Source organism: Mauremys mutica, chromosome 2 (assembly GCF_020497125.1).
Source record: "Mauremys mutica isolate MM-2020 ecotype Southern chromosome 2, ASM2049712v1, whole genome shotgun sequence".
Taxonomy (NCBI): Eukaryota; Metazoa; Chordata; order Testudines; family Geoemydidae; genus Mauremys; species Mauremys mutica.
In genome coordinates, this window is record NC_059073.1 from 93553432 (window position 1) to 93568919 (window position 15488).

Consider the following 15488-nt stretch of genomic DNA (forward strand, 5'->3'; position numbering starts at 1 on the left):
CCCTCCACAGGCAAACCGCCGAAGGCAGCCTGCCTGCCACCCTCGCGGCGCCGGCAGAGCGCCCCCCGCAGCTTGCAACCCCAAGCACGCACTTGGCGTGCTGGGGCCTGGAGCCGCCCCTGCTCCCAGCCATCTGGTTCCTGGCCTCATCACCAGTTCCTTACAACTCCCAGCCCCTCAAATTGAAGATCATCAGTGGTAAGCGTCAGGAGGGTGGGGCAAGAGCAAAAAGTTTCTGACATGGAGTCCTGACAGGCTCTTTTGTTGAGGTGGGATGGGAACTCAATACTCTCCACACCTACTGAAATGTCATAAAGCAGGGTAAGGCGAGGCTTTTGCCTGGGAGAGGGAAAAGAAGGATGAGAACAGAGTATAGACTCAGTTTAGAACCCTAACTTTAGCTATTAAGCTCCATGATAAACAGCCAAAACCCATAGAAAGTAGTGTTCAGAAGCTGTGGAACTCTGCATGCTTATATCTGTGTTTGCAATTGTAATAGGCAGGCCTGAAGATAAGCACACAGTGAGAATATTCACTCCCTACAAAGTATCAGATGAAGCTCACATACCCACAAAAATCCTGTGTGTTCTTTGAAATTTCTGACACATCTTTATAATACATCAATGCTGCCAAATGCAAGTTAGGGTTTCTTTTCAAAGTACCACTTATTTTGTTTTACCCAAACTGTTCCTCCATTTCTACAGTTCACTCCCCTAGTTTGCGCTGTCTGCAGGTGCAAGACAGATTTTCCTCGTTGTACTAATTTTCTGTAGTAATCTGGTATGACTTCATATCTTTTAGGATGTTTTGGCTAGCTCTTGGGCTTTTAATGCAGAATTTGTAGCAAGCTGCTATGCTTTTCATGCCTTTGGGGCAGACATGCCATAGAAGCATATGGCCCTTAATACTGTATTCCAGTTTAAACAAGACTAAAATCCAGCAGTTTAAACAATTTTTCCTGAAAATGGCAAATAATTGCCGTCTCAGTTTCAGGGGAAGTGTAGCCACATATCCCCTTCCATGGTTCACTCCAGAAGTTTCCAGTCAGGTCTCAGAACTCCAGTCAACACCTGTCTTTGGCTAGGGACCCTTATCCCATTCCCTTTTGACCAGGGGTTTTAAGGCTGCCTTACACTATGATATCTCCAGCCATCCTATTTACCCAAAGGCCAACCCCTATGCTTTGCTTTCTCTCTAAGGGCTTGTATCGCTAGCAGTTACAAGTTACCACCCAGCTCTTTCTAAGCAAAAAGATTTATTCTTAGGGTAAAAGTATTACAGCGAAAACACTTAAAACAATAAACAAATTCGAACACACACTAAATGTACTAGAAATCACCCATCAGTCTTATGGGCCCCAAGTAGGTCAAAGTCCTTCCAACCGTTCCACAAGTGTTGGGCTCTCCCTCCTTGGACAGAAGACCCTGCCCATTTGCTGGAGCCGAAAAAGGACCTTGTGTCAGTTCACGTTCATCCTTTTATACCATTTCTTTCTCTTCTAGCCTCTGAAAAACCCAGCTTGAACCAGTATATGCAAACTACTCCAGGGGTGGTATCTCTCTAGAGCAGAGGTGGGCAAACTATGGCCCCTGAGCTCCTGCCCCAGGAGGCTAGCCCCTGGCCCCTCCCCCACTGTTTCCCTTCCCCTACTGCCTCAGTGTGCCGCGCCACCGGCACAATGCTCTGGGTGGCCAGGCAGCGCAGCTGCAGAGCCTGGTGCCCTGTGCTGTGCAATGGCGTGGCTGGCTCCAGCCGGGTCGTGCAGCTGTAGTGCCGCCAGCTACCAGTGCTCCAGGCAGCACGGTAAGGGGGCAGGGAGTGTGGGGGAGGGGGGTTGGATAGAGGGCAGGGGAGTTCGGGCTGGTGGTCAGGGGGTAAGGGTGTGGATAGGAGTCGGGGCGGTCAGAGGGCGGGGAATAGGGGGGTTGAATGGGTGCAGGGGTTCCGGGGGGCAGTCAGGAAGGAGAGGGGGGATTGGAAGAGGCAGCTGGGGGCAGTAAGGGGCAGGGGTTCCAGGGATGGTGAGGGAGAAGGGGTGGTTGGATGGGGCAGTCAGAAATGAGAGGAGGGGTTGGATGGGGCTGCGGGGGACAGTCAGAGGTGGGAGTTCCGGGGGTAGTCAGGGACAGGGAGCGGGGTGGGGGAGTAGATGGGGCAAGGGTCCGGGGGGGCCATCAGGGGGCAAGAAGCAGGGGGTGGGGGATAGGGGGCTGGGGCCGGGCCATGCCTGACTGTTTGGGGAGGGACAGCGTCCCCTAACCAGCACTCCATACAATTTCTGATACCCGATGCGGCCCTCAGGCCAAAAAGTTTGTCCGCCCCTGCTCTAGAGTCTTAGTGTCTCACCTTAATCACCCCCATGTTTTTAGTTCTTGGGGGAGCTGTGGTAAACTTCCCTATGGAACAGGACACAATCATATAAAAACCTTTCATAGATTTAATATAACATGGTCCTCAAAGATATTGCATGCAATTGCGACAGCTGTCACAAGTGCTTGCCAAATTACTTGTCATAAATACTTTGTCTCCATGCTTATTTAGGCTTTGGTTCAGCAAAGCATTTAAACATGTTTTAGTCCATCCCTATTTTAGCAAAACACTTAACCATGTACATAAGTAATTTCCTGAATCAGGGCCTTACACGGTCTGCTGAGTTTGCAAACAATAATGTTGATAATGATGGTGATTTCTGTGTTGTGGACAACTAAACACTTTTCCTCTAAGAATCTAAAGGCAAAAAGCACCACTATCAATCCCTTGGATCATCCAATTCTCACCTACAGTCTCAAATTTAAACTAATGAACCTGTAGCCATGGGGAAAACCCATTTGTGGGTTCTGAAAGACTGACACCTACCAGAGCCCAAGGATGGAGTTGGAGTGACCTCTGATAAGCTTTTTAGCATGCATGTAGGTTCTTTTATTGCTTTTAGTATATTTTTTCTGTAATGCCTTAGAATAAATGTGCTTACTTAGAAAGAGCTGTGTGGTAATTTGTGACGATGAGCCATTACTCTATTCATAGCTTTTGAAGAGAAAGCAAAGTGCATATACTGGCCTGTCTAGGTACTCTGGTTTGCTGGGAATATTGGAGTGTAGGTACAGAAATGTGGAGCCTGGAAAACCCCGGTCAGGAAAGAGAGACGCAGTTTTCTGTCGAAAAGAGGTAAGGGTTGAGGAGCCTAAAAGTGGGTGCCCCTGAGGGGCAACAGAAGGGGAATATAGGTGCAGTTGGCCTGAACTGGGACACCATGCACATGTCATAGTTGTTTTTATAAATAAAAGACACAAAGCTGCCAATCCAGCATTTTTCAGTTTGAAATTAACACACAAATATTGATGATTTAAAAAAAAAAATCTCACACTGCAGAGCAGTTTTAACCAACCATCATCTAGAAAAACAAGTGTCTGCATATAGCTTCAGTTTAAAAGAAATTTTAATTGGATTTTTTTTCTCCAGAAAAATAAAGAGGAAATCAAAAACAAACAGCAACAACAAAACAAAGAGAACAATAATGTAAAGGAATGGACAGGGAGGGAAAAGAAAGGAAGGAAGGAGGTAGGGAGGGAAAAGGAGAGTTCCATCTCAGTTTCCTTCCACTAGGAATTAATCAAAGATTTCTAAAAAGTCAGACTAAATCTTTTCAAATTTCTCTTGAGGTCCCTCTTCTCCAGAACGTTGCCTGCTCTTTACTGGCCGGGTTAGCCAAGCCACTATGCAAAGCTTGTATCTCTGGAGGTAGCCTGCTCTTCCATCTCATAAGCTATATGAGTTATTGGACTATAAGCACAGCTCTAGAGAACCAAGGTTTCTGTGAGCTGGAGAGTTTATAGGATAATGTCCCAAAACATAGTTCTGAGAAGTAATTTTTAAGGCGGTATCCATTGTTATATTAATCCTCCTGCCTACTCCCAAAATATGGGAGACCCACATCTCCAGCAACAGTCTGTTTTGGCAAGGACCACACACACTGTAACCTAAGCATAGACAAGTGTGAATGAAATATAATTTTCTCCTGAATCAGCCTTAAACATAGATCAATAGTATTGATTTTAATGTTTTGCAAGGCACTTCCCCATTGGCTAAAAAGAAAATATTTTTTAAAAAACAAGAATCTTTTTTTAAACCGAATTTAAACCACTTTACATCAATGGTAAGCTTAATTTAAGCAAAGATGACAGCATCTTCACTGAACAAAAGGTAAATTTAACAGACTAACACCTCACTTCATTGGCTCATTTTCAAATCCACATCCATTACATCTCCACAACCTAGTGAAGATTCCATAATGTTTACTCTGTCATAATTAACTCAACACCCTTGGGAAAAAAAATCTTATAAATATTAATTTCTGCTACTGTGGTTTTTTTTAAACATTTGGAACTTAAGAAAAACACAGAAGAATATAGTAATAGTTACAGACTACAGCTCAGTTTAAAGCCTAAATCCTCCTCATCCTCCTTATGGATCTGTCATTTTCACTGGACCTAAATCCTAATCTTTCTTAGTTCTGCATTCAGTAAATTATCAAGAATTTAACATTACCAAGTGAAAGCGAGTTTATGTTTCTCTAATGTGAGAAGCTTAAATAATCCCTTTAGACAGACAGTATTAAAAAAAGCATTTTAGCATCATTAGTTTTTTATGTCACTATAAATTCTTTTAGGTGCTTGTACAGACTTCTTGGCTAGAATCTGTCAGTTAAACTCTGATTGCTCCCCACTAATTGCTTAACTATTTTTAGCTGTCAAATATAGGCTGTGCACGCAGATGCTGCTGGAAGACATAGTATATCTGTTGGTACACTGCCCTGGTGCCGTATCATTGCAACAATGAAAATTTTGCTTCTTTAAAGACTGTTTTTCTGACATGTCAGCTAAATGAAATTAAAACTGAGTTTGTATGGTCAACGTTGACATTTCAAGGCCAAAGTGAATATGCATTCCCTTTGGATTTCATGAAGGACTGATCCCAAACCCACTAACTCTTGTTAAAACTAGTAAATCCCTCCATGATTCTACTATAAATACACAATAACGACCTGATTCTGCAAACCCGTGCTCCTTTGAGTAGTTCTTATTGGGATCATTCATGAAGAAGGGCAGAATACTACAAATTTTATGTTCTCAACTATTCCATTCTAAATGCCCAAACTTAAAATATTTCTCAAAATCATTAGTCAGACCATCAACAAATTGCTGTTTGCCAAAGCTAATGACTATAACAGTACCGTACTCTACTTATGGTAACAGAAAAACACCAGGTATGTAGCATTTTTCATCTCTAATGACTGCAAAGCACCAAACAATCTAAAATTTCTTGAAATGCAACATGTTATCTAGATGGAACACCTCACCAAATTCTTTCTTGGTTTTTTGTTTGTTTGTTTTTAATTTGGAGGGTTTTGTTTTGTTTTGTGTTTTAAACAGGGTTTAAACCAGTCAATCAAGGCTATAGATGTTGGTATTCTTTATACTTTGCCATGCCAAGCATTTTCCCCACTCCTATTTTTACATGCTGAAACTTCATCACATTGAGGCTGTGCATCAGACCCACCATCTTTCCAGTAAAGAGTGTATAGCTAATTAATGGCTAGGAGCATATGGGAATAGCTGACATTTACTTTATTTATGATGATACAAGTGGTGTATGTGGACATATAGTAAATACATATATATACACACATACATATATACACACACATACAGAGTTCATTTTAAATTATTATAAACAAAATAAGTGACAGCTATTCCAACTTCCCTCTAAACCTTGCCATTAATAATTAGCTGATTTCTTTCAGATATAGTGATAGAGTGGTCCTGAAGAGGGATTTGAAGGATCAGAGGGTACTGTCCTTATGGATCAGCTTGTGAAGAGCATTCCATACAAAGGGGGTGGAATGAAGGAAGGTGTGGAGACGTTTGTACAAGACCCTGACAAACGACAAAGGATGGCATCATTAACAAGATGGAAATGGCACTGAGAATACATAAGACAAGACAGGGCAGGTAGGAAGTGTGTATATACTATATGTTAACTGGCTTATTTGGGTGTATGTTTAACCAATATTCCTTAACTAAATTTTGAAACTACTAGCTACATTGTCTGAGATAGACACAGCCCTGAATGATCAGCAATAAGGAGCTGCTCCACTCCAATAATATGACATCATTTTAGTCTCTAAACAGCTCTGCTTCCATGGCCCTGAATCCTTCTCTGCCACTCACTGTGTTATTACGGGGTGGCTAGTGTCATAAAGATACTTAGAGCAGTACTTCTACTCAGGGAAGCACAGGGCTGTTATTGTACCTGGCCACTGTACATGGGGCACAGGATGAGGGAGATTTCTTGAGCTTTTCCCTCCCCAAGTACACAACAACTAGGCTCAGCTGGGAACTAGTGGTGTATATAACCAATTTAAGGTATTTTAAATCCAACAAAGCATATTTGTGAAAGGACAGAAAATAGAGAATTATACACAAAATAAACATTGAGTAAAATATAGAGGCAGCTACAGTTATTCCCCCCACCCACCCACACAGCCCCCCCTCCCCCACCCACAAAAAAACACACCACAGTTTTACAAAAAGGCACCTAAAAATAACGATGACTTTTCTTCAGTGCCCAAAGTCAAAATCTCTAAAGTTAATATTTATGTAAGGGAAAGGGAGAAAAGAGGGGTAGGTTTTTAATACTGGCACTTTAATGTAGTGAGTATCATTAATGTAGCATAGTTTTATTAATAAGCTATATTAAATATAACAAACTAAGATATGAGGCTCATAATGCACTTCTTACTGGTGGTAGTTTACAGTTCTCTACCATACTGCACAGAGTTAAAATAATCATGGTTGCAGTTAGTGTGTTCTTATGTAAGACATTGAAATTCCCCTTGGTAGATGTAAGAACAATTTGCTTTTATGTTTTGTCCTGAAGCATGATTTTTCACTCCCAGCCAAAAGACAGATTTCTAATTGCATAACCAAACATAAACCATTAACAATCTTCTTAACTTCACTCCCAGTGAGTGACCACAGAAATTTCTAACAATCCAAATGGGGCTTATTTTGCTTTTTAGACCTCAGACCTCCTTATTTACAAACTCTTTGTCAAGGAAGTTCAAATCTTCAACTTTGATTGTATTAATAAGGCCAAAGGAAAAATTCTCATCTTTTATAAGGCAGATTTTTTAAATGCCTTTAAAATATCTAAATAGTGAACCTATATTACATCCATTAACACTATTCAAAAGGTTTCCGTCTAAAGAGACTTTATGGACAAAAATCAATAAAATTAGTTGACTGACAGTTTATTATATCTCAGTAAAATCATCATGAAGGAAAAATGGGACAGAGGAGGATGTCCCACTGTGCAGAGGACAGATCTTCAGTGTCGGGAAGATTGCAAAACTAAAAGATGTCTATGGAGAGAGTGGCCTCCCCATCAAAAATTTATAAGGCAACTGAATCATAGAGAGATAATTAAAACAACAGAAACTTCAACCCTGTAGGGAGGAAGGTGTGCCAGCAGTGATCTCTTGTGGAGCATCGTCCTGTATATCCTTAGAGAACAACAATTACTGGTATGCAATTCTCTTTTCTCTAAAGATACTCATCACAACATATCCTCACTCATAGGGACTAAAGCTCCTAGGAGGTTGCCTCTATAAAGACAAACAAGCGAAAAAGGCTTAAGGACAAGGACAGGCAAAGAAAAATGCCGACAAGGTCAAACACTGCTATTTTAGATCAGATGAAAGCCTTTTTATACCAAGTTAGGGGAAGGGCTTAATTGGGATGGCTATGGGGACATTCCAAACATGCTGGCAGAGTGACTAAAAGTGGAACTTTATCAATAACTCTAGAATTAAGTTTAGGATGTATCCATATCACCATCGTATCCTTGAAGAATTTAATATAAAGTAGATTAGTCATTAAGGATTGTAGTTCACTGAGCTGAAGTCACAGTCAACAGGAAAATTACTTTCCATGTAAGAGGCCTGAACTCAATTAGCTCTAATGGACCTTGTATCAGCTTAGTTAAGAAGACATGAGAAGGCTTTAACCAGGGGAGGCTGGTCTCAACTCTGTCATACCCTATGTGACCCTGATAAAGTGCTGCCGAAACTTGGTCTACTTTCAGCATTTTTATTAAAGGCCAAATGAGCTGTCAAATGAGTGTCACCGAGGGTTATCTTTAACTGAGTGACTGGTGAAGAAAGCTGTTAAACAATTTTTGTGTGGGACATGTAAGGGGATCAATATAGGCCATTTGCCACCAATCTGTATTAACATTTTCCCCTTACAGTTATTTGTCCTTCTGGTATATGGCTTCCAAGCAACTAGATGGAATTAACACCTGTTTGGAGACACCCAAAACCCTCAGGAGCCATGCTTACAGGGTGACAGACCCTGGGTTGAATGCACACAGGTGCCCTGCTTCTAAGTGATCAATTGGGTCTAGACTCTCAGCCTGAAGGGACTGATCTGTGGTACATCCTAACAGGATCAAGAACCATGTTAATCTCTGACAGCAGTAGCTATTAGGAATGGATAATGGAAGATTTATCTCTTACACTTTCAAGCTTTTTCAGGACAAATGGTGGGCCCAGGTGGCAAAGGTACCCAGAGTGAACACTACCAAGCCTTGGCAGTGTTCAGATCCAGGGTTCTGGTTTAGGTTCTTGCTACCGTAACGGACATGAAGAATATAGATAGATATAGAATTATTCATATTCCCAATAGAGGCTCATTATCTAGGGGTGGGAGATGAGCAGAAAACACTGAAGTACCATTAATACCATGCAGATTTAATTTTATCTTGGAAGTGCATAGATACTATGATGATGGGTGCTTTAGAAAACAGGCAGACAGAATTTTTGCTGCTGCAGGATGAAACGTTTCGATTCTGGATGTACTGAGCACCCTCAATCCAGATCTAGTTGTGAACCTCAGCCTGCATACGAAGACGTGATAAACACAGCCATGCTTATCTGGGCGCATCAATGCCAGAGAAAGCTTAGCGCTATATCATTAACATTCAAGCACACCTGTATTTATCTCAATTAACTGAAGGAATGTGAAATCTTCTAAATAGTGTAGTTTCCTTTGCCATCTTCTCCCATGCCACATTTGCCAAGATGAGACAACTCCTCTGCCTCCTTCTGTCCATGTGTGAACGTCCTTATCCAGATTGCTCCCATCATTATTTATATTACTGTAGCATCTAAGAGCCCTAGTCATGGGCCAGGATCCCATTGTACTAGGGTCTGTACAAACACAGAATGAATAGACATACAATCTATGTTCCCAGATAAGCCTTACAGACTGCAGCATAAATGTCAAAGACAGGGTAATCAGCATTGCCAGAATGCTTCCAATTCATGCTCTGCCAGAGGTATTGGTGCCCAGTGCCATCAGAGGCACTGAAGCATAAATCAGATGTTTGCCATTCCCACTATACCAAAGGTTCCAAGTACTGTTGGCACCAGGACAACACTTCAGAGCACAGCAGTTGGTATCAAACCCTTTAGCATGACTGGGGTTGAAGAAACATCAAGTTGATCAGTATTTCCTGTTTCCTGCCATCTTTAAGGGTCTTTGAACATTCAAGCAATTGCGTCCGGAGCCCTCAGTGAGCTGCTGCCTGGAGTCTAGTGCATAGCAGAATATGCATAAGAGCCGATGGTACTCTGACATGCAGGGCTGGCCTTATGGGTGGGCGACCGTCCAGGGCATCATGGTCAAGAGTCAAGGAGTGGGGCAGGCCTCAGGTGCGAGGCCGTGGAAGGAAGCTCAGGGCAATGAGGTGGGAGGCAGCAGGGGTGAGCGGGGATGGGTGGGGTGCCCAGGGAGGCAGAATGGGCCAGGGCAACGGGGGAGAGCCCAGGGAGGCAATGGGGGAGCAGGGAGGATGACTGGGAGGCTGGGGGAAGCAGAAGGAGCTAAGGGATGATGGGGGATGGGCGGGGAGCCAGCGGGGGCCAGTGGTGCCAAAATACAAGTTCACCCAGGGCACCATTTTCCCTAAACCCTGCCCTGCTGACTTGGATCTAATTTGGCACATAGAAGAAAGTGATGCCTGCTTGCTTGTTTCTCTTTCATTATATAGTTTTATTATGGTAGTGCCCCAGAGGTCTGGGGCCCCGTTTGTGCTGGATGCTGTACAAACACAGAAAAGAAGGGTTTACAGTCTAAGGAGACAAACAGATGAAGGGCAGGGGATGTGGATATAAAATACAAGCAAGTGAGGATGGTGAGGTAGTGGCACATCCTTGTTCGATACACGTAACATAGTGCTCCCCACTGCCCAAAGTCAGTATCAAATTCCACCAGAGCAATGCATCAAGATACCAAAGACATTGAAATTTTTGATGCACCCCAGCAGAAATTAAGGGACTGGGTCTCATTTACCACCTTGTGAAAGTGTTGCTTTTCTGAACATGAGGCTTGTTATCTACACAATAGGACTGTTCAGTCCCCATTCTTTCTTGCATTTTTATGTGAGAGGCTTGAGGAGGAAAATCTTGTTAAGCTAACCAGCCACTGATGGGTTCTGGGGACTTAGCTGTTTCCATTACAACAAACTGGAATAATCATCCCTGTTTTTCACTCTATCACATTCAAGTGTGAGAAAAGTTAATGTCAAATTTGATATTAATGTTTAAAAATGAGAGAATGTAGTGTTTAATTAAAAAAACAACCCACCACCACATTTGCTTCCAATTACATGGCCTGGAATGAAACATCAGGACAACTGTTCAAGGCACTAGAGTCACATCGCTTTAATTAATGAAACCTGTCCATCAAAATTACTCAGTTAAACACTTGTCATGTTCAAAGAAGCTTTAAAATTCCACTAAAGGGCATTAGCCAACCTGGTTTTGGATTTTTCCATCAAGTTAAGGTGTAGTAATTCCCATCTTGTTATACAGTGATTTAAAATAAAATAAAAACAAATGTAAGAAGAGATTTACCTCACTGAATATTTGTTTTTACACTTCTAGTATTTGGAAAACTCTTTTCTTACTTTGAGCCATTAAAAACCTTTCCACTATGACATAATTCCACAGTCCAGACATGAAAAGACACAATAAATCATGCTAACACTTTCCTCATCTTCACAGTTCTTGCATTTACTTGTTTATACTGCACCTACCATAAAAAGGAAACAGTAGGGCAACAATTTTCTTAAGTTGAATTTCTATCCACCGTTGCCATATTTTTATACCTACCCCATTTGAGAACAAAATGTTACATGGAGATGTCTAGACTGGAATATTTTAACTACACCCACATAAGTAAGAACATAAGAATGGTCATACTGGGTGTGATGGGTTGAATCACAGAAACCCCCTTGGGAGCTGTCACCTGATGTGCTAAGACTACCTCTGCTCCTGCTTTCCCTGCCAGCTCGGGAACCCAGCACCCTGTCTTGCTGAGCCAAACACTCCCGTCTGCTCCAATGAAGACCCAGGGTCTGAATTACTTGCCCCAAAGCTGAAGGTTTACCTGAGAGCAGCTAACAGAAGTGCTCCTGTCGTTAACACTCAGATGCCCAACTCCCATCTAAACCCAAATAAATCCGTTTTACCCTGTATAAAGCTTATCCAGGGTAAACTCATAAATTGTTCACCCTCTATAACACTGATAGAGAGATATGCACAGTTGTTTGCTCCCCCAGGTATTAATACATACTCTGAGTTAATTAATAAGTAAAAAGTGATTTTATTAAATACAGAAAGTAGGATTTAAGTGGTTCCAAGTGGTAACAGACAGAACAAAGTAAGTCACCAAGCAAAATAAAATAAAATGCGCAAATCTATGTCTAATCAAACTGAATACAGATAAGATCCTCACCAGTTCCAGAATGCTCCCTTTTACAGGCTAATCTCCTTTCAGCCTGGGTCCAGCAATCACTCACACCCCCTGTAGTTACTGTCCTTTGTTCCAGTTTCTTTCAAGTATCCTGGGGGGTGGAGAGGCTCCCTCTTTAGCCAGATGAAGACAAAATGGAGGAGTCTCCCAGGGGTTTAAATAGAGTTTCTCTTGTGGGTGGAGACCCCCTCCTCACTCCTATGCAAAGTCCAGCTCCAAGATGGAGTTTAGGAGTCACCTGGGCAAGTCACATGTCCATGCATGACTCACAGTTTTTACAGGTAGCATCCATTGTTTACATGCTACCTTGAATGTCCTCAAGTAGACTTCTTATGTGGATTGGAGCATTCCAAGATCCATTGTCCTTTAAGTGTTTCTTGATTAGGTACTTAATTTCAACATTCCTTTCTCCAGGAACTGACCAAATGCTCTACTAAGGTTATTTAGAAATCAAGCCAGTACACAGCCAACATTCATAACATTCATAACTTCGAATACAAAAATGATACATGCATACAAATAGGATTAATACATTCAGTAGATCATAGCCTTTGAGATATGTTACATGGCATATGTAGCATAAAACACATTCTAAGCAAATTTCCATAAAGCCTTATGGGAGGTACCGTCACACTGGATCAGACCAAAGGTCCATCCAGCCCAGTATCCTGTCGCCTGACAGTGGCCAATGCCAGGTACCCCAGAGGGAGTGAACCTAACAGGTAATGATCAAGTGATCTCTCTCCTGCCATCCATCTCCACCCTCCGACAAACAGAGGCTAGGGACACCATTCCTTACCCATCCTGGCTAATAGACATTAATGGACTTAACCTCCATGAATTTATCCAGTTCTCTTTTAAACCCTGTTATAGTCCTAGCCTTCACAACCTCCTCAGGCAAGGAGTTCCACAGGTTGACTGTGAGCTGTGTGAAGAACTTCCTCTTATTTGTTTTAAACCTACTATCCATTAATTTCATTTGGTGGCCCCTAGTTCTTATATTATGGGAACAAGTAAATAACTTTTCTTTATTCACTTTCTTCACACCACTAATGATTTTATATACCTCTATCATATCTCCCCTTAGTCTCCTCTTTTCCAAGCTGAAAAGTCCTAACCTCTAATCTCTCCTCATATGGGACTCGTTCCAAACCCCTAATCATTTTAGTTGCCCTTTTCTGAACCTTTTCTAATGACAGTATATCTTTTTTGAGATGAGGAGACCACATCTGTACTCAGTATTCAAGATGTGGGCGTACCATGGATTTATATAAGAGCAATAAGATATTATTCATCTTATTCTCTATCCCTTTTTGAATGATTCCTAACATCCTGTTTGCTTTATTGACTGTCGCTGCACACTGCGTGGACGTCTTCAGAGAACTATCCACGATGACTCCAAGATCTCTTTCCTGATTAGTTGTAGCTAAATTAGCCCCCATCATATTGTATGTATAGTTGGGGTTATTTTTTCCAATGTGCATTACTTTACATTTATCCACGTTACATTTCATTTGTCATTTTGTTGCCCAATCACTTAGTTTTGTGAGATCTTTTTGAAGTTCTTCACAGTCTGCTTTGGTCTTAACTATCTTGAGAAGTTTAGTATCATCTGCAAACTTTGCCACCTCACTGTTTACCCCCTTTCTCCAGATCATTTGTGAATAAGTTGAATAGGATTGGTCCTAGGACTGACCCTTGGGGAATACCACTAGTTACCCCTCTCCAATTCTGAAAATTTACCATTTATTCCTACCCTTTGTTCCCTCTCTTTTAACCAGTTCTCAATCCATGAAAGAATCTTCCCTCTTATCCGATGACAGCTTAATTTATTTAAGAGCCTTTGGTGAGGGACCTTGTCAAAGGCTTTCTGGAAATCTAAGTACACTATGTCCACTGGATCCCCCTTGTCCACATGTTTGCTGACCCCTTCAAAGAACTCTAATAGATTAGTAAGACATGATTTCCCTTTACAGAAACCACGCTGTCTTTTGCCTAACAAGTTATGTTCTTCTATGTGTCTGACAATTTTATTCTTTACTATTGTTTCAACTAAATTGCCCGGTACTGAAGTTAGACTTACCGGTCTGTAATTTCCGGGATCACCTCTAAAACCCTTTTTAAATATTGGCATTACATTAGCTATCTTCCAGTCATTGAGTACAGAAGCTGATTTAAAGAACAGGTTACAAACCATAGTTAATAGTACATGGATAGAAATGTATGAATATATGTGTAGTATGCATACACACACACAAAGAAGGAAGAGTAGATTTAGTGTGGTATAAAGTTTGATCAACATGAGTTTAATATGGCCTCTTTACTCATGAATGGACTTGTTTTCTGTTCTTATGGATAGGCTACAGTACATAACACCCTGTACCATCAAATACGGTTGTCAGCAGATTCTTAGGTAGATAGTGGCTTTGAGTAGCGCTGCACTTCAAATATTCTATTATGGCAGAGTAGTTATTCACCTAAAGGAACCCAGGCAAGCCAAGAAGGGAAAATAAAACAAAACTTCTCTTTGGAGCGCTCCCTTTCCAGCCCCAAATTTTCTTTGTACCACGGGCAAGGAAAACAAGTATCTTAAATCCCTGTCTCTGGGTTAAATTATCAAATGTCTCATGCTTGTCTGGCCTGTTGTCAGGAAATAAAAAACAACAATCCAAAATAATCTTTTTTCAGGTTTTAAATAATACAAGTCAAAATCTCTAGTCCCTTCCTCCTTGAGAAAAGAGGGATAGGAAAATCCTATGCTCTTCTAAAAAGATTTTAAGCAATCAAAAATAGAGGTTTTTCTTTCTTCAGGACACAGAGAGAAAGACACACTACACACCCTTCCTACCCTAATAAATCTTTAAAAACAGTGAGACAGTTTCTAGTTCCTCCTTTGGATGTTAAATAAAAACTTAGACTTTCCTATGTGGTGTCACTTCTGTGAGAATCTGACTGTCCTTGGCATGGTTAGTTGCTTGGCTTCTCCAGCCACTCCAAGCCCTTAACAACTAATTTTCTCCTTTATATGCTTCAGGCTGGCTTCCTGGGAGTCTCAACAAGCCCCAACTGCTTCTGGGCCCTGGGCCCTGCATATTAACCTTACTGAAGCTGCCATTCTCCTGAACCTTCCAGGCCCCAAACAGCTAGTATAACTATCACATGTAAAGAGCTGTGCCAAATCTAGTATATATAGAGAGCTGTTCAATCTACTGATGCCAGCTCATTCAGTTGCTCTCCAGTTAACATGAAGAGTTAAGAAGTACACAGGATAAACATGTTTACATAACTGTCCATAATTGAAATGGAAGATATTAACTTCTGTATGTATCACAAAATGTAATTTTTCAGTCAGCATATCCCAGATGGTACAATAAGGCACAAGGTCAAAGAAGCCATCTGAACTACCTAAGAAGTATAGTAATCCCTCTCTCTCATACACACACAACTGCCTTTCATATCTTACTGTTCTATTCAATGAAATTCACAAATAAAAATCAGGATGATAATCAGAGCCATGCATTTATGTGACACTAATAACATGCAAAAGTCACACCGCTATCATGTGAAAGTTTCATTTGTGTCCAATTATAAAGTCATTTAATTATGTTGTAA

The 15488-nt window shown here is 41.3% G+C and overlaps 1 protein-coding gene across 2 annotated transcripts in view; it reads right to left on the reverse strand.

Annotated features, from left to right (window-relative positions):
• Window positions 1–15488, reverse strand: part of SPIRE1 (spire type actin nucleation factor 1) — a 176801-nt gene that overhangs the window by 67486 nt on the left and 93827 nt on the right. The gene's annotated exons all lie outside the window — the stretch shown is intronic.